The 20004-nt window shown below is 40.5% G+C and overlaps 1 protein-coding gene and 1 long non-coding RNA gene across 2 annotated transcripts in view; both read left to right on the forward strand.

Annotated features, from left to right (window-relative positions):
• Positions 1-20004, forward strand: part of LOC125235964 (ubiquitin-like protein 3) — a 241482-nt gene that overhangs the window by 17215 nt on the left and 204263 nt on the right. The gene's annotated exons all lie outside the window — the stretch shown is intronic.
• Positions 7902-9053, forward strand: LOC125235965. The gene is made up of 2 exons (XR_007178146.1): positions 7902-8339; positions 8760-9053. It is a non-coding gene; the product is annotated as an uncharacterized LOC125235965 (long non-coding RNA).

Here is a 20004-nt window from a genome sequence, read left to right on the forward strand (position 1 = left end):
GAACGAAATGTGTACAAACATTTTAAGACACTGTTTCTTCGAAATTTTAAAAAAGGATACTCTCTAGAACTTTACACAAAATGGTCGATAGAACTCTTCACTAGTCTCAATTTCGAATGAGTCTCGATGCATCTCATCCTTCCAACAATAGTTCATTTAAAGGGCTGAGTCATTGGCGTAAACCTTTTATACCTCTAAATATACAGTTGCATTCGTAGGGATATGATTCAAAGGGGATTTGGGGGTTCAATGTTTGACAGGTCGTTAATAAGAACGTTGCACCCTTGTTAGTTCAACACCCACCCTAACGTAATCTTGCCGGAGTTGTAAATAAGTGTCATATTTCATATTTGAAGGCGATTTTTATTTAGATGAATGATTAATACTGTACAAATTGTATTAGAAAAGTTTTGTTACACAATTACCTAATATTTATTGATAAATTTTAACAGGGTTATTATATGACATGGGAAATTATATGACAGATGTCACAAGAGCATGCATGGGTTGTCACAGGTCACAACCTTCATGAGTGACGTAATAGGTAATAGGGTAGGTATGCATTTTTTACTCTTTTATACTACATCGGTGGCCAAGAAATATATCTCGGCCCGCCTGATTTACCATCACCACCAAAAGTAGTCACTATGGAACAGTGGCGTGGTGTGAAAATTTTCGTTGATAAAGCCCGAGGGGTTTTTGGGTATCTGTTCTGTATGAACTTCTACAGATACTGGAGAATTTTAGGCAACCCGTAGGGAATCGAGTTGTGTCGACGCCCTGCCTGCTATGGAATAAGGATGCCTGAACATAGAGGTTATATGCGCAATATGCGCATTGATGACCATAATGTTCTTAAGCTAGGATTTCTATAAGGTGGACGTACTTCCCTGGTTAAGTTCTGCTGTAGATCTGTAATGCCACCCATTACACTGTTAGCCACAAAGAGAGAAATGATATTCAGATACGAGTTTTGGCCTCAGGGTATTTTATTATGAATATACAGTTGCAGATGCCTGCCGAAGTTACGTATGTCAGTGTATATGAATAGACGTGTGATCACGGACGTTTTTCCATTATAGGCCGACACCCTGCACCGAGCCATTACCTCGCAAATGGCACGAACAAGAGCCCGCAGAATACTCGCGCGATTCCGTATATCCACGCTGAATATTTTATTCGGAATTCCAGCTGGGGACGTATTCGGAACTGTCATTTTTACTTATTTAGAGTTCCTATTTTCAAAGCGTGTGAGTGAGAATAAAGTGACCTATATGTATTAATATCAATGCAATTGACCGCTTGTACCTACTTATCTACTACAGATGTTTCACTTTAGAATATACTTTACTAACAAGTGTCTCAACAGGAAGACAATGCCTGATGAATTGATGATAGAGAAGACGCCATACATGAAAAAATAAAAGCCAAGAATCTTTATCCAAATCAAATGTTAATGCTATTATTTACCAAATCATGCCAACTCGATACAGAATTAGCTTTGGCCTAGGTTTTTGTGAAAGGAGTTTGTGTAATGCTATTTCAAAATAAGAGCAAAGCCCGTAAGGCATTTCGTAGCATTCGTTCTCTGTTTCATTGGATACATCTCCACTCTTCGCTGCCAATAAAGTCTAATACAATACAAATGTCGCGGTTTCAGAATACAACCCCAGGATATGATGCACGCTCGTGTCGCTCGTATAATTCTCCAATCAACGACCGATCCGACTGACATTGAGCGAAGACACGTCGCGCGTCGTCGCTAGTCTTTTTGATTGTGCACCTAACCTTGAACTAAATCAATTCATTCGTTATTTCGCACAAGTACAAAGTAGTCTTTTGAAGATATACCTCTTGTTAGAAAAATTGGAATACACGTGTGCTTTTTGTAAAATTTCTTTTTCTTTTTAAATGTTGTCACAAAATTGTAGGTACGAGTATTCTCTTTTATTTACGAAGTGCTCACATCGTTGACGACCAAATGGTTATTCAGATTAATTTTAATAGCTCGACAACGTTTTGCCATTTTTCATCTACATAATTTTGAAATTTCCTATCAAAACATTGCAAAGATCAGACGAGAAAAGATTGATGATCCCCATTTCGATTCCTAATTCAATAGCGTCACGTAAATAAATTTACAAGGGAGAAATTTCCGGACAAATGGTCGGAGCATCGGCAAAGTACACATGAAACCTGCCTAGAGCTAATTGACGCAGGCCCTCCATCATGCGAGCTCATTTGTCTGCTCCACTGACTCAGCGGAAACCCGAGGGAGATACATTATATATGAGCGCTAGATGACCACTGCTAAACTACCAACTGCATGCAATTCCATTCCGAATTACAATACTAAGAACTCAAGCTTCCTCAAAACCAGGTAGCGTAGCGTATAGACTAGTGAACGTTTTTTCGATGCACAATAGTTTTCGGTCGACTAACCATCGATCCTATAAACGCTTTGTTCTTTAGACAAAGCTCGTCGTTAAGATTACAGTGACTTATCGAGTAACGTAATGCGCTGTAAAGAGATATACCAATAATCCCTACTAATGCGTTAGGGTTGGCGCCCTCCTTTGTAGTACTTCCAATATGTGCCGTTTTTGCGCATAAGGTGGGGTGCATTCTCAAGTACGAGGGCATAATCCCCCGTAGGTAGCGTGACTGTCGCGTGTCTCGGTCTCTAGAGGGCGCTGTGTAATTTCGTTTTATTCGTCCCTATCGCGCTTCGCCGGAGACTATCGTCTCGCGTGGCGATGTAATCGAAACACCGATATCCGAGCGCTTTACTGACATTATTGCGTCGCGTAAAAGAAATAACTTAAGGAGAAGGAATGTGTTTGTTTATGTAATTTATGTTTAATTCTGACCGCCGGAATTGTCGGCCGTTAAAGCGATTACACAAACAGTTGGGTCAACAAGCGAAACCTCAAGTGAATACGGTCAGTGCTGATCAAATATAGCCGATCCTTGACCAACTTTAGTGGGATCTTATGCATCGTTGATAGTGTAATAGGTGGCAACTAGCGCTCGCTCGACTATCCGCTGACTCGGCCGGACTGCGGCCAAGATGCGGGCTGATCGTGAATGCAGATATAACGTGGGTAGTTGGAAGTTTTATGGGGCGACCAGTAGCCGAGCCTGCCCGCTCGTTATCGCCGACAAGGGGCCTTAAATCAGCCGCCTTTTATTCTTAAAGGCTTTAAGCCTGACAGCGTTCGACGGACCACGGGCCTGGGGGACCGATGTAAGTGGAGATGTTCGGCAAACTGGCCCCTTTATCTTTGGCCTATAGACTTACTTAACTAACCACGTTCGAGACGCTTAGTTCTTATTGTAACGGGTCTGTTATGTGATTAAACTTTACTGAACCTGTACATAGTGGTCATATTTTCTAATTCTAAATAAAATAGACATACTTTCTAGGCGTCTTAATTTCTTGTGTGGGTGGACAGTGCTAATGAGTCAATACAAGAAATTCTCGTTTAATTAGCGATTCGGGCAAAAACTAGCAATCGTAGCATTACGTAAAGAACGGTTAGGAACTGTTTGCGAAGTCATTAAACTTTTTGCGAATGATCCGCTTGGCGGGGCACCAGGAAGCCAAGCGCACTCGTAACCTGAGAGATGGACATTAATCATAGTGTCGGAAACTGATCATTTAGACACTGTGAATCTGTTGCAGATTCTTCTGCACTTGTATTGATTTTAATAGTTCAAAATTGACATTAAATCGTATTTTTAACCGACTTCAAAAAAGGAGGAGGTTCTCAATTCGACTGAATGTTTTTTTTTTTTTTTTTTTTTTTTTTGTATGTATTGTAAGGACATCACTAGTCGCTGGTCCCCATCCCTAGGCATCGCTGTCAAAAATGGCGGCAGACGGACTCAGAGCGTCACTTGAAGATAGCTCGTCATTGAACTTGTATTTTGAGATTCCGTTTAATAAACTGTATAATTAATAGTGGTGACCTGGTGTTTTTACTCTAACAGTTTCAGAAGTGGGATATTAAGTTACCCATATACGTCCGTACTATGAAATTTGTCCGAAATTGACAATATCATTCTCGCGCCGCGCTCATAACCATTTATTGTCGTCCAACAGTATTTAATTAACACCAGTCGATCTGATTCAACGAGTAAAGACACTAGCACCATATAATACAGTTAAAAGTGTAAGAGGCAAAGTACGTGATCAAATAGTTGTCCGTAATTGTGCCAACAAAGAGATAGAACATGCCTAGTGTGCTGGCGTGTCTTGTGTTGTCTTTCAGATTCATTGCAGTTTACGAGATATTCACACTTTGGAGTAATAATTTATCATAATGAGTGTGAAATCGGAAGTAAAAGTGATCCAAACACAGTGCTCTGGAGCTGAAATTATCAACATCCACTATAGTAGCCTGTGTTGTGTTTCTTTCTTTCAGATCAACTTAGTTATGTACATGTTGAAGATACTAATACTTTTATATACTCACAAAATGTATCACAATAAGTACCACAGTAAGTCATGGACGGTGAGATGCTAACCACATCCAAGTTGTCATTCACATAATGCTCCGGGCAAAGAGTATTACCAGTATATATAGAGGGGCTGCAGTAATGAATAATCATTAGCTCACTTGTGTGTTGTGTTTTTGTGCTTCCAGATATGTTTCAGAATACATAATACATATTGAACCTACTTGTGATATATTGACAATTGTCACAGTGTCACAGTGAAACAGAGTATAAGATACAAGTACTTAGATCTAAATTACACCTAAATGATTCCTTATAACAGGTGACTTTATGGGTTTAATGATCTACAAAGAGAGATGATCATTATCTTGCCCTATTTGTCATATTAAATATAAGTTTGTCCGGAATGACATGGAATAAGGTATTTATCCTACTCAATAATATTGTACCATTGCATCTGGCTTATGTAAGTATACTGACAGTAAATACATTTTAAATTCACTACAGGTTGGTATAAAGGGATGAGTAAATAAGCATAAGAAAACTTTGACAACTGTCTTGTCTTGTTTGTGTTTTGTTATAAGTTCACTAACACTTCTCCGGGGACTGTATTTTGAAATCTGTCTTAGTGACATTCTTATGCATATAAACTCTGTATGATCTTGCATTTTTCTAAATGAGGAAACATGTTGCTATATTACATGGCACAAATTCATCAAAAATGTTGATAAAATAATAATAATATTTTGATGAGGTTAATTATGCATCTTGTTAAAACCATAATGTGTGTTTTGTCTTATTGGTCTCAGATTAAGAACTGAGTTGTCATTACATATATGCACGCCGGATTGAGAACCGAGTTGTGTTTTGTCTTATTAGTCTCAGATTAAGAACTGAGTTGTCATTACATATATGCACGCCGGATTGAGAACCGAGTTGTATTTTGTCTTATTAGTCTCAGATTAAGAACTGAGTTGTCATTACATATATGCACGCCGGATTAAGAACCGAGTTGTGTTTTGTCTTATTGGTCTCAGATTAAGAACTGAGTTGAAATTACATATATGCACGCCGGATTGAGAACCGAGTTGTGTTTTGTCTTATTAGTCTCAGATTAAGAACTGAGTTGTCATTACATATATGCACGCCGGATTAAGAACCGAGTTGTGTTTTGTCTTATTGGTCTCAGATTAAGAACTGAGTTGTCATTACATATATGCACGCCGGATTGAGAACCGAGTTGTGTTTTGTCTTATTAGTCTCAGATTAAGAACTGAGTTGTCATTACATATATGCACGCCGGATTGAGAACCGAGTTGTATTTTGTCTTATTAGTCTCAGATTAAGAACTGAGTTGTCATTACATATATGCACGCCGGATTAAGAACCGAGTTGTGTTTTGTCTTATTGGTCTCAGATTAAGAACTGAGTTGTCATTACATATATGCACACCGGATTGAGAACCGAGTTGTGTTTTGTCTTATTAGTCTCAGATTAAGAACTGAGTTGTCATTACATATATGCACGCCGGATTGAGAACCGAGTTGTGTTTTGTCTTATTAGTCTCAGATTAAGAACTGAGTTGTCATTACATATATGCACGCCGGATTAAGAACCGAGTTGTGTTTTGTCTTATTAGTCTCAGATTAAGAACCGAGTTGTGCTTGTCTTATTACTTTCAGATTAAGAACTGAGTTTCCATTGCATATATACACGCCGGATTAAGAACCGAGTTGTGTTGCCTTTACATGATGTTAATAATATATTCTGTTCACAGGGTTTCCTGATAAGCACATTGTACCTGAATCTTGTGGTATCCATGGTAGTGTAATTAATGTGATATCCACAAATGAAGTGATTTCCGTCACTTAAAGTGTGAGTCATAATTATAATGATTACTTTAATGTCTGCTATACATTTAGCACTTTGATTATTGTTTCTTAAGTAGTTCTGTTTATGCAATGCAGGCCTAAGGAGGCGGACCATGTGCATAAGACCTATTATTGTGATGCAGGTCTTTGGAGACGGACCATCATGTGTTATATAGACTATCCTTGTGAGGTTAGTTCTGTTTCTGGTATTTGTGATGCAGGTCTTTGGAGACGGACCATCATGTGTTATATAGACTATCCTTGCGAGGTTAGTTCTGTTTTTGTTATTTGTGATGTAGGTCTTTACAGACGCCATCATGTGTTATATAGACTATCCTTAAGAGGATTGGTCTGTTTCTGTTATTTGTGATGTAGGTCTTTAGAGACGCCATCATGTGTTATATAGACTATCCTTAAGAGGATTGGTCTGTTTCTGTTATTTGTGATGTAGGTCTTTACAGACGCCATCATGTGTTATATAGACTATCCTTAAGAGGATTGGTCTGTTTTTGTTATTTGTGATGTAGGTCTTTACAGACGCCATCATGTGTTATATAGACTATCCTTAAGAGGATTGGTCTGTTTTTGTTATTTGTGGTGTAGGTCTTTACAGACGCCATCATGTGTTATATAGACTATCCTTAAGAGGATTGGTCTGTTTTTGTTATTTGTGATGTAGGTCTTTACAGACGCCATCATGTGTTATATAGACTATCCTTAAGAGGATTGGTCTGTTTCTGTTATTTGTGATGTAGGTCTTTAGAGACGCCATCATGTGTTATATAGACTATCCTTAAGAGGATTGGTCTGTTTCTGTTATTTGTGGTGTAGGTCTTTACAGACGCCATCATGTGTTATATAGACTATCCTTAAGAGGATTGGTCTGTTTTTGTTATTTGTGATGTAGGTCTTTACAGACGCCATCATGTGTTATATAGACTATCCTTAAGAGGATTGGTCTGTTTCTGTTATTTGTGATGTAGGTCTTTACAGACGCCATCATGTGTTATATAGACTATCCTTAAGAGGATTGGTCTGTTTTTGTTATTTGTGATGTAGGTCTTTACAGACGCCATCATGTGTTATATAGACTATCCTTAAGAGGATTGGTCTGTTTCTGTTATTTGTGATGTAGGTCTTTAGAGACGCCATCATGTGTTATATAGACTATCCTTAAGAGGATTGGTCTCTTTCTGTTATTTGTGATGTAGGTCTTTACAGCCGCCATCATGTGTTATATAGACTATCCTTAAGAGGATTGGTCTGTTTTTGTTATTTGTGATGTAGGTCTTCATAGACGCCATCATGTGTTACATAGACTTTCCTTAAGAGGATTGTTCTGTTTTTGTTATTTGTGATGTAGGTCTTCACAGACGCCATCATATGTTATATAGACTACCCTTACGAGGCTAGTTCTGTTCTGTTATCTGTGATGTAGGTCTTACAGACGCCATCATGTGTTATATAGACTATCCTTAAGAGGATTGGTCTGCTTCTGTTATTTGTGATGTAGGTCTTACAGACGCCATCATGTGCTATATAGTCTATCCTTAAGAGGATTGTTCTGCTTCTGTTATTTGTGATGTAGGTCTTACAGACGCCATCATGTGCTATATAGTCTATCCTTAAGAGGATTGTTCTGCTTCTGTTATTTGTGATGAAGGTCTTCAGAGATGCCATCATGTGTTATATAGTCCTTAAGAGGTATATCCTTAAGAGGTTAGCTTGAGACCTTGTTTGTCAAAAGCATGTTTTATGACCTTAAAGAGTAATGATCTCAAGGTTACCTTGAAAGGGTCACTTACATGCATACTTTCCAGAGGTCGCTGGTGAAATTACGGTTTCCAATAGAGCGGAGAGAGCAACTGTTCGGAATGCCTAGCTGAACGAATGCATGCTACAGGCTGCGCGACAACCTTGTCATGAAGGGCCAACTTCTGCGGTCGTTGCGCTGACAGCCACGAAAGAAGCCGTATCACCGTGGCTTTCGTATGAAGATTTGATATGGTAATGTGTGTTGTCTTATAGCAAAATTGGTGGCTGGTACACATTGATTATTACCATTTATTAATTTTATCATGTTGATAGAAAAAAATAATCAGCGGTTGTTAAAGGTCCTGCCAAGGAACAGCCATGTATTCTGCTTAATATATATTAAAAAAAAAAAAAAAAAAAAATACATGACAATATTTTGTAATGTCTTGATTGTCATTGTTTATTACTAAATTATTTAACGGCTATGTAAGCCGGATCTGTAATTGAGAGCACCTACTATGCCAATTGTAAATTAATTTCTCGTAACTTTATCATGTTACTTGAACGACAGTTGTGTTGTACTGATTCTATCACCTACTGGCTTAGTTCCAAGGAAAAATTATCACGTTCTCGTTACATTAAGGAACTTAGTATTTCCCATGTATGTTACAGAGCTTCTTAACAAGAGCTTGTGCTGTGTTGGAAGGTGGCTATGATCACGCATAGGGTGTGTCATGTTAACCTCTCACGAGTTGTACGCGTTCTTGCGCATGTGGGGAGCTTCACAGCCTACAGTGACGAAGCCAACTGTGAGTTTGTTCCATGTATTTGCTATTTAAACGACGCCAATCATCATTATTATATTGAGCGGTTGGTTAGTTTGGAATGCACCGCTCACGTAAGTCTTAACTTAAGGCATAAATGGCATAATACTTGCCTGAAAATAAATGAAATGTATTGATGGGTGAAGTTATTTACAAGCAAATATTAGATGGTGTTTTGTACACCAGTAATTACCTGCCCGCCGCTAGATGTCATCTATTTTACATAATTAATTTGACTAATATATAGTATCGATCATGGCGGTAAAATATGTACTTTTCGTACCATCGCACCTTAATAGTTTTAAAGCCTTACTGGCTGTGGATTTGTTAAATAATGACCTGACTTACTTGTACTAGGCTAGTCTGGTCATGCAATCTTGAGTTTAGTTATGTCATTACTATGATTCGACTATAAAATGAGGCCAATTACATATCTTGGTGTAAGTTAGTCTTAAACTACACCGGCCGTTTCCAACGGTTCTCGAGTTAATCACTTCAAAGGACCAGGGCCTGAGTGTATAGCTGGAGTATACAAAGTTCTTGTTCACTTTGCAGAAAAGAAAAGAACAAATGAACAGATGAAGTCTACCGCCACCAGTTGGAGGCGCGGCCTGCTTCGGCTGCGTTGACTGCGGCAGTCATCAGTAGCAGCATGGATAGCAGAGACCTTCGGGACGAAAGGTCAAGGTCAGAATGGGCGAATGTAAGGACATCACTAGTCGCTGGTCCCCATCCCTAGGCATCGCTGTCAAAAATGGCGGCAGACGGACTCAGAGCGTCACTTGAAGATAGCTCGTCATTGAACTTGTATTTTGAGATTCCGTTTAATAAACTGTATAATTAATAGTGGTGACCTGGTGTTTTTACTCTAACAGTATGTTATTCGATATCTCCGAGAATCATGGACCGATTTTCAAAATTTTTTTTTCATTCGATCAGGTATAACCCCGAGATGGTCCCATTGGCACCAAGTCGGGGTCTGATGATGGAATCTTGGAGAAATCGAGGGAACTCCTCAAATGTTATAGGCACATGAAATGTTTTTAGTGTATTTTTCAAAGGTACACCAGTATTTACGCCTGATGGTGATAACTTTATGTGGCTGAGCTGATGATGGAAGGTCAACTCCTCAATGGTTAGGAGTTAAAGGATAATTCTTTCACTACTGTACATATATTCGGACTGATACATAGAATATCAATAGGAACCACTAAAAATCAACAAATAAATAAACTTTTTAACAAAAAATAAAACCGCCTTCAAAAATAAGCGCGTTACAAAACACGGAGAAACTAAAAAGCAAAAAATAATAAACCTTTGAATTCAGATTTCTTATCGGATTGCAATAATCTAAACATCCAAATTATAAACATATCAATTATTTTTGGAGTCGGTGCCAGCCTGCGTATGGTTGGGTGGTGCAAACAGGAATAGCAAGGCGATGAACAGGTCTGGTACCGACTACAAAAGTAATTGATTTGTTTATAATTTGGATGTTTAGATTATTGCAATCCGATAAGAAATCTGAATTCAAAGGTTTATTATTTTTTGCTTTTTAGTTTCTCCGTGTTTTGTAACGCGCTTATTTTTGAAGGCGGTTTTATTTTTTGTTAAAAAGTTTTTATTGATTTGATTTGCGATTTGTAAAATATAATACCTACTATATTATCTATGTAATGAAATGTAAATATCTACAGTTGTGGTCAAACTGAAGAATAAGGTGGCGGGAAGCTATCTAAAAGCTCGGCCACACATGCGCGTTTTTAGAGCGTAGGCGGAGCGTTAGCGGAGCGCAATGATAGCGGTGTGCCGGACGAACGCTGGCGTTGCGCCCAGCGGACGCCGGTGGGAACGGATTGCGAGCGCGGATTGCGAGCGGAACGCCAGCATTCGTTCGGCGCATCGCTATCGTTGCGATCCGCTAACGCTACGCTATCAAAACGCTTATGTGTGGCGGAGGCTTAAGTGGTGATGTTTATCGACCGACCAAATTGTTTGCGTAATGTCTACGTACTGCTTTTTGCGCAAAGTGTCGAAATTACTACTCATTAGAACTTATATTTTCTTATCACACAAAATACCTGCATTGCTTGACATTATGTAGTGGATACACCTTACTTGAACAGCTTCAACGGCTACCTATTTCACTCTATCGCTCGCTCACCGCGCTAAGAGCGTATAAGTTTACAGAAATAAATAAACCTAGTCGATGGGGATCCACAAATCCTGCAGCAAATCCACTGGCAGTCGTGCGTTTCCGACTGTACTGTACTCCGGCTAACTGGCAGACCGGTGTAAATGGAAATTCTATTTACTTTAGTTCCTGTTTTACTTGGACTACTGTTTGCATCTGTTAGAAGCTAACTTATAGTGCTCCAAGGATAATTTACCTTTAAAAATGAAATACATAGTTCGTTTTCTTTCAACCCCCTAATTACCAAGAGCGTCAATGAAATGTGAGCGGTTTCTTGGGGTCTGCCTATAGCGTTTGGAATACAGGCGGACGTTGAAATTGAAATAAATGGTATTTATTTACCTATCGAATAACGGGTATTCAAATTATCATTTTTAAAGGACCAATAAATATAGAAAATACCGATTTTATTAAATCTTTCAACAGTTTCAACGCCATTAATCGTGACGTAAATTTAAACTCCTGCAGGTGGCGCCAAGAGCGTTTAATATTAAATTGCTATGATGACGCATTTATTGTGAAAGTAAACTTTAATGATGCAAACAATTTATATTTGATAGGTAACTCATCAAGTCCCTCATCATTAGACCTGTTAACTACATCTGGTCAGATGATTTACAAAGCGTTTTACAGTTCTTTCGTGCCTGTACAACCCGACAATGAACCAGCATATTGTAAGTTTTGGTCAAGTCGGATGCGTCTTCTCTAGTCCCTTGTATTTTGACTCTTTAGCAAGGTTTATTCTTTACCGGTTAAAACCGGTTTATTTCGATTTTACTCCGAACTTTTTAAAGAACGCGAACGTTATGAGAACTTTATTTTAACCGAAATAAACCGGTTTATTCGACGAGCGGCGAGACGCACCGGCGCCGCGTAAATACTTACGTTCGCGCAACGACTTTTTTTGTTTGGTTAGAACAGTAATTACCTATTATGCTACGGAATAAACCGGTTTGTTTTGTTCTAAACCGGTTAATCGAACGAAACCTTTATGAAAGCGTTCCCCTAAAAACCGGTTTAAAAATAGCGGTTATTCGAGCGAAAACGAAATTTAAAGGTTTTGCCGCAAGTACATGATAATGGTTTGAAAATTTAACCGGTATCCGAGCCCTGCTCTTTAGGCATTTTCAGCTTAAATAATATATATATATATAGTCCTCCTCGCCGTGTCCAGCGACGGCGACTCCTCCAACGGTTATTGATCCGAAGCATGGAACGCTCTGATGTGGCTTGCGAAGCCAAACTTGGTTTTGAAAGTGCGATCACAGGTTGCGCAATGAAGCTGGCCGGCGGGGTTGTAGGTATAGCTATACGAGGGCTTCGGTCGTGTCTTACGGAGATGGCGTTTAGCATCCAGGTCTTCTAAACGTTGCCGCTCGTATTGTTCAACTTTTTTATACACAGTTGCGCGCCATTCAGTTCTACGCAACGCCATCTCCTCCCAGGAGTCACTCGGTATGCCGCAAGTGGTTAGGTGACGCTTGAGGACGTCCTTGTGGCGTAGGTACTGACCCCCCTGTTTCCTCTTTCCGACAGCGAGTTCGGAATAGAAAACCGCTTTGGGTAATCTACTATCGTCCATGCGTACGACGTGGCCACCCCACCTCAACTGGTGCTTAATGACGAGTGCCTGGATACCCGGCATCCTGGCGCGACGGAGGACCTCCGTGTTCGGTATTTTGTCCTGCCACTTTATGCGCAGAATTGAGCGAAGACAGCGTAGATGGAAGGAGTCCAGCTTTTTTATGTCTGCTTTGTAGCAGCACCAGGTTTCTGCGGCATAAAGAAGCGTCGGTATGACTATGGCCTTATAGACCAACATTTTGGTTGTTAGCTTAATGTCATGTGATCGCCAAACACGGTTATTTAGTTTCCCAAACGCTGCAGCTGCACTGGATATCCTAGACGGTATTTCGGACATTAGGCTATTGTCGTTCCGGAGCTTGCTTCCCAGGTACCTAAAGTGTGACACTTCTTTTAGCTCTTCGTTATCCAGTCTGATGCATGAGTGTTCTGAGTGACAGCCCCTAGGTGGCTGCACTAGCACCTGTGTTTTCGTCACACTTATAACCAAGCCAAACTGTCGGCACGATATGTTAAGAGAATCCACGTATGACTGAAGGGCCTCCGCCGAATCCGCCATAAGGCAAACGTCATCCGCGTATAACATTTCCATTATGGAAAGTTCTCTTACTCGCCGTTTGGCCCTGAATCGTGAGAGATCAAAAATGGATTTATCTGTCCTGGATTTAATCTGCATAAGACCACTGCAGGTTTTTCTTGCGTCTGTCAACACAGCAGCAAAGTATAACGCAAACAAAGTAGGCGCCAAGACACATCCTTGCTTCACACCGCAAGAGACTAGGAAAGGGTCTGAGAAGCTTTCTTCGTGCCGAACTGTAGCCATCATGTTATCATGGAATTGGCGTATTAGGTTAACAAGCTTCGCAGGGCAGCCAACTTTTCCTAGCACAACCCAAAGGGCCTCCCGTGGTACACGATCAAACGCTTTTTCTAGATCGACAAAGCACATAAACAGAGGACGGTGCTGCTCTAGACTTTTCTCTTGGATTTGTTTAACAACAAAGACAGCATCTACCGTACCTCTGCCTGGGCGGAAGCCACATTGGGTTTCTGGGAGCAGTGTTTCAGCAAGAAGGGTCAATCTTTTATTTATTACATGAGCAAGAACCTTGCCGGCAGTCGACAGGAGTGAGATGCCTCTGTATGAGCTGCAGTCAGAAATATCGCCCTTGCCCTTATATAGCTTGCAAATGGAGGCATTTTTCCAGTCTTGCGGCACCGTTCCACGTTCCCATATTTTGTTGACAAGATCAAATAGTCTGCTTCTAATGTTAGGTCCGCCATATTTGTATAATTCTGACGGTAAGCTATCTGACCCTGGGGTCTTGGAGTTTTTCAGTTTATTTATTGCTGCATTGAGTTCGACGAATGATGGAGGATTAGCAAGGTCATCTTGTGTGGGCAAGCTTTCGATAGCCTCAATGTATTGTAAGTCAGTGGTTTGGGTTGGAGGGTTTAGAACCTCACTAAAATGCTCTGCCCATCGGCTAAGAATGTCGCACTGCTCTGTCAGTCGGGAGCTCTTATCTTTGCTGTAGATAGGCGCTATTTTCTGCGGTTTTGGACCAAAGATACCCTGGAGACATTCAAAGAATCTACCGGTTTGATTTGTGTCTGCATATAGCTGCATTTCGGTTGCTTTGTCTGTCCACCATTTATCCTTCAGGAGACGAACCTTCAGTTTCAGTCGTTGTTGTGCCGCATTTCTTTCAGCGACGTTACAAGTACGCAGTGAGCGTCTGAAATCGTCAACAAGTTTCCGGATATCCGCGTCTGAAGCGTCGAACCAGTCTTGGTTTTTCTTTTGCGGTTTGCCAATTACTTGTGACGCACAGTTATGTAGGCAAGTAGCATACGTTTGCCAATGGTCATCAACTGATACATATTCTGGTATATCTCCTGCAGCTGTACCAAACGCATCATCTAGTTGCCGACTAAGATCTTGATCGTTGATCAACCTAACACACGATAACCTTGCTGGAATCTTGTGTGGAGCTCGACGTGGAATCCTAAGTTCAATACGCAGTTTGGATCTAATAAGTCTGTGATCCGTCCAGCCCTGAGCACCCCTCATCACTCGAGTGATGAGTACTTCAGCCATATCCCTCTGGCGTACTATGACATAATCTAAGAGGTGCCAGTGCCGGGATCGTGGGTGCATCCATGTGGTTTTAAACTTGTCTGGCAGCGGAAAGCACGTGTTTGTTAGGCAAAGTCCAAATTCAGCACAGAGAGTGAGAAGATCCAATCCGCTAGTATTACATTTCCCAACTCCATGACGCCCGAGGACTCCCTCCCACGAACTATGTTCAGTGCCAACGCGAGCATTGAAATCACCAAGCAAAGCTATTTTGTCGGCAGGTGGGATCTTTCCGAGGACGCTTCGAAGTTCTTGATAAAACTTGACCTTCTCCTCATCAGGGGATGGCAGGGTGGGTGCGTAAACACTGACCAGATGAATAAATTTATTTGTGGTTAATGGAAGTCGCAACGTCATTATTCTGTCACTAATGCCTTTTGGAAGATCTAGTAGAGACCCTGCTATCTTGTATACGTATAGCAAATCCCACTCCACTTGCTGCTTTTTCACTCTGTGGTTTCCCGCTCCAATAATAGGTGTATCCACCCAGGTCCTCACGCAAAAAACCTGAGTCGCCGAGATGGGTCTCACTGATGGCGGCGATATCGATGTTATATTTAGCCAGTTCCCTAGCTATTAGCGCAGTCTTCCTCTCAGGGCATATATTGCGTTCGCTGTCTAAGAGAGTTCGCACGTTCCAGGTGCCTAAAACAAGGTGTTGTTGTGATTTATTTACATTCTTCTTCTTTCGACCGCATTAAGTGGTGAACAAGTGACCGCGGTTAGCCACATGCGAAAATATGAGACGAACTATTTTTAGGCCACCTTTTCTAGGCCCCTCCCCTGATTGGGGAAAGCAGAGCGATCCTAAAAAGGGCTGCTTTGTCGCCAGCTGTGCTGCCGAACCAGTCCTCTCATCTCTGTCGAGTCCCGGAGCGACCATCACCAGCCGGCCGCCTAACGTGCAGAGCACCAACTAAGGCTCGGGCACACCAGGCCCTCACCTCACCATCAGTACCCCATCGCCGCAGGTCTTGTATGATCGTAGTCCTTGAATGTTGCTGGAGTCATCTACGCGTGAATATATTTAAGTGGATAAGCAGTTGCGCAGGTGCAGATCCACTCTCTCGCCTTAGGTCCCCGATTGCCAGTGGATCGGATAACCGAGACGACTGACAGGGGAAGAAAGGTGCAGTGATTGACCGCACGCCACTACAAGTATCCCGGCGCACGCCCTCTTGAGACGCATCACAAGCGCCTTGCCCCGCCGCTGCATTTGCCGGTTGCGTTTGCCTATCGACGTTGCTCGCCTTCTACACCGACGAGGTCTTCATGTGTTGTTGCGGGGCAGCTTAAATAAATAAAGTAAATAAATATTGGGGACACCTTACACAGATCAACTTAGCCCCAAACTAAGCAAAGCTTGTACTATGGGTGCTAAGCAACGATTTACATACTTAAATAGATAAATACATACTTGTATACATAGAAAACATCCATGACTCAGAAACAAATATCGGTGCTCATCACACAAATAAATGCCCTTACCGGGATTCGAAAACAGGACCGCGGCTTAGCAGGCAGGGTCACTACCAAACCAACTGAGCCAGACCGGTCGTCGAAGATCTTCGGATCAGACGTTTTTGTGGGTTTCGTCAGTTTCGTGACTTTTTACCATGGTAGGTAAGTAAGTACTATTAGCTGCAAAAGTGGATGGCGAATTTATCAATGAATTCATTCATAATTTCTCCATGCACTTTTGCAACTGATAGTACCTCTACACCGCGCTTGCGATAGCCATAGGTACGTTGCATATGCCCAAACCACCGCAAGGTCCTCGGTTTCAGCAGGACGATAATAATAGGATGCTGTACGATTTGCTAAGTAATACCACAGATGTCAGCACGTGCAATGTTCTTGAATTACAGATACAAACGGCGTACAAAGGTTAACAATCGATAACCTGAAATAAATTCCTAGTAGCGTGAGAACAAACTGCAATAATTAGCCTTTGTGTCCCGCTGATAAAAATTATATCGAACTGGATTTTAACGAAGCGTCTCGTCTGGAGGTTATCTAAGGTTGTGTTTTTATTAAACCTTTGACTTATTTCTTTTACAATGTTTTACTATATCAATACCAAACAGTATCAATCGTAGGCTATCAAAATATACATATAGTCGGGTATATCTTTGGGGTTTATCACTTTCGGACCTAGCCATCATGGTATAATCAGATAAAAAAAAAACATTAGAATATTTAATTTATTACTGAAAACGAATATGCCTCTGAAGTATCTTTGTGTGTGTGATATTAACAGATACAGACCTCGGCCTTGTCGTCACTTTCCATCAGGTGCGACTTCAAACAGATACACGTTATATAGATAAGTAAACTAGGGTTACGTTATGTTAGTTTCACTTAACTAAGTGACCGGCCACATCAGAGCGTCGCGTGTCTCGGGGCGCGCAACCGCGCCACGACGAATGGCACAATCGCTCACGAAACGCCCCGAGACACGCGACGCTCAAAAAACGTCTCCTCAGTACATTTTGTATAGGAAGGACGTAAGACTGATGTGGCCGGTACCTAGAAAATGTACTGAAACCTACAGCTAACAACTTTCGAAACGACCCTCGTACAAGTTTCAAAGTCAAATTATATACAGCATTAAAACATGAATTAAATCAATATTTTTCAATAAAAACACGGTTATAGTTACTCATGTCACTCCTGTGTATTACATCGCTATGGCATGTTTCGAGTCATGGTGACATTATTAACAGCATTGGTGATAACGACATTAAATAAATGTGTTCGAATAAGTACATCTCGTGAGTCATAGTTTCGATTAAGATACACTGAGTTCTAAGTAGACACACTGTCTGCATTTGCTTAATTGATTTCTATACAATTACATATGCATATATCTGTATAAGGCAATTTGCAGTCAATGCCGGTGACATCGTCGTTCTGCCGTGAATGGTAATCCAATAAAGTCGCGCATTATACCATTACATGCTCTGCTACACTCCATTTTATTCTATTTATATAAATACGTATTTTATCGTATCTGACAGGACTTTGTAGGGTTAGCAAGCAGTTAGCACACGATTGGCGCGAGATTATGTCGACGCGAGACTGACTATCTAATAGGTCGCTAACCCTGCAGGCGGCGTCACTCGCCTGTTTTCACTGTCAAACGCGAACTTCAAAGATTATTTTCTGGCTTAGCGACACATACTATTACTCCATAGTCCATACCTACGGCGGTTGCAGTGGCGTCATCTGTTCTAACCTTTCAGTGTGCCTCCCCGTTACTCCATACTGCTCGTTTGTGTCAATAAATGATTGAAAAACAAATTGTATTAATATAGTTGGGCCGTTACTAAGTCATCCTCAATTTTTAGGCGAATACTCAAAAATATTAATAAAACATATGAAGTCATTAATATATTGTTATTCGCTACGCTAAGTTATTTCACGAGGATTCACTCTGATTCCCAGTTTAAAATAAAATCAAGAAGTTAAAATTGAATAAAAAGTTTTGAAATGGAATTTAAAATTGTAGCAGCTGAAAGTTAACGCTTGATTTAAAAGGCTGTCATCTAAAAAAAGCTAAGTGGGTACCATTTAAGATTCCTACGTGATCTCAAACTCTACGTGTTAAAAATACAATTTAGAGAAATCAAAAAAAATGCGCCCGACGAACGAAACGCGTTTTCAGTAAAATGCAATACGATTGAGATGAGAATTTCTCGAAATAAATACGTACTGTTATTAATTACTTTTATGCCATATATTTTGACGTTATCCTTTAGTGCTAAAATTAACTTGCACGTATTGCGTCTTATTTAGAATTTTAGAGACTAAAATGTTATAACACAGGATATTTAATAGTACATGTTATGGTTATAATTCAACATAGGTGATAGTTGCTTCCGTTTAGTTCTTCCGTGCAGATTTTTTTAAATAACCGGAAAGGATAGAAATCGCATTTTGCAGACCTCTTGAGTTTAGGTCGATTTAGCTTAGTCTAAAACTACCTCTAGCTTCTAGCGCAATTACCCTAGATTTCTAATTCACTAAGTGAATAAGGAAACGTATGTAATTTTAAACCCCACTCGACACAGCTAATGCGCTCAGACAAAAGGTCACAGCCGGGGCATTCCAAACAAAAAAGCAGTTAAAATAGTCTGCGTTTACAGTAAACCGATATGTGACACATTTAGCCCATTCCCGGAATTAGAGTTACTAAAACAGCTTTTTAGTGGTGCTATCCCGCTTGGTGTACGGTTACAAATCTTCCTGATAGGTCCCACGCGGATGCAACCCCATATAAATCTTGTCGGCACTGCTTGAAATCTTACATCGGCTAGTCGAAACTGCTCAAGTGTGTATGTGGAATGATTGATAAGCAAGCGGCGGACGACACGAAGCAACGTGAATGTCATTAAAATTAAATTATAGAACCATTAACCGCTTAGCGTCTATTTCTTTGATCGCCCGCTTGCATGAATTCAATGCATCTTTCATTAACACTATAGATATGAAAGTATGGTGCAATGCTTAAACATGTTGAAGTAACTCCCCTACGAACGTGAGCTGTGGAGAGCCGTAGAAAGATGCATGTGGCTTTATGGGCGATGAAAATCAAGGGACCGTCTATTTATGGAGTTTTTATAAGGGGAAACATGTGTTGATAATATTTTTAAATTATGTACGATGCAGTGTGTATTGCACCTGTGTTGCTCGTATTATTAAATGTGTTTTCTCTCAAATTACGTGTCACTTCTCTTCTTCCATGGTTCCTCATTCAGGGTCGAGATCGAGACCACCTGAAGTGGTAATTTTGTGTATTAAAGTCCAGTTTGCAGGGTTTTTTGCCTTCCTAATTCTTACAATGTCCACCCAATTGGTTGGTGGATGTTCACTAGGCCACCGGGACAACCATAATGCCATTTTCAAAGAGCCTGGCTCCCGTTTGGACTGATCATGTTCCAAGTAGTTAAGGATGTCCTGGAGACAAATGATTGTGAAGCGACAAAGGTTTACAAATCCATTAGTATTAGTTCCCAAAGCTGACCCCATGCATCTCATAAGTCATTGTAATAAAGCAGAAGTCAAAGAAGAGGAATTCTGCTATTCCGTCCATACCATTTTTCAACGACATGAAGAAACATCTAGACTTGAGACAACCTTTCTCAACAACGTGTAATGAAGTAGTAATGACGT

The sequence above is a fragment of the Leguminivora glycinivorella genome, chromosome 18, assembly GCF_023078275.1.
Source record: "Leguminivora glycinivorella isolate SPB_JAAS2020 chromosome 18, LegGlyc_1.1, whole genome shotgun sequence".
Taxonomy (NCBI): domain Eukaryota; kingdom Metazoa; phylum Arthropoda; class Insecta; order Lepidoptera; family Tortricidae; genus Leguminivora; species Leguminivora glycinivorella.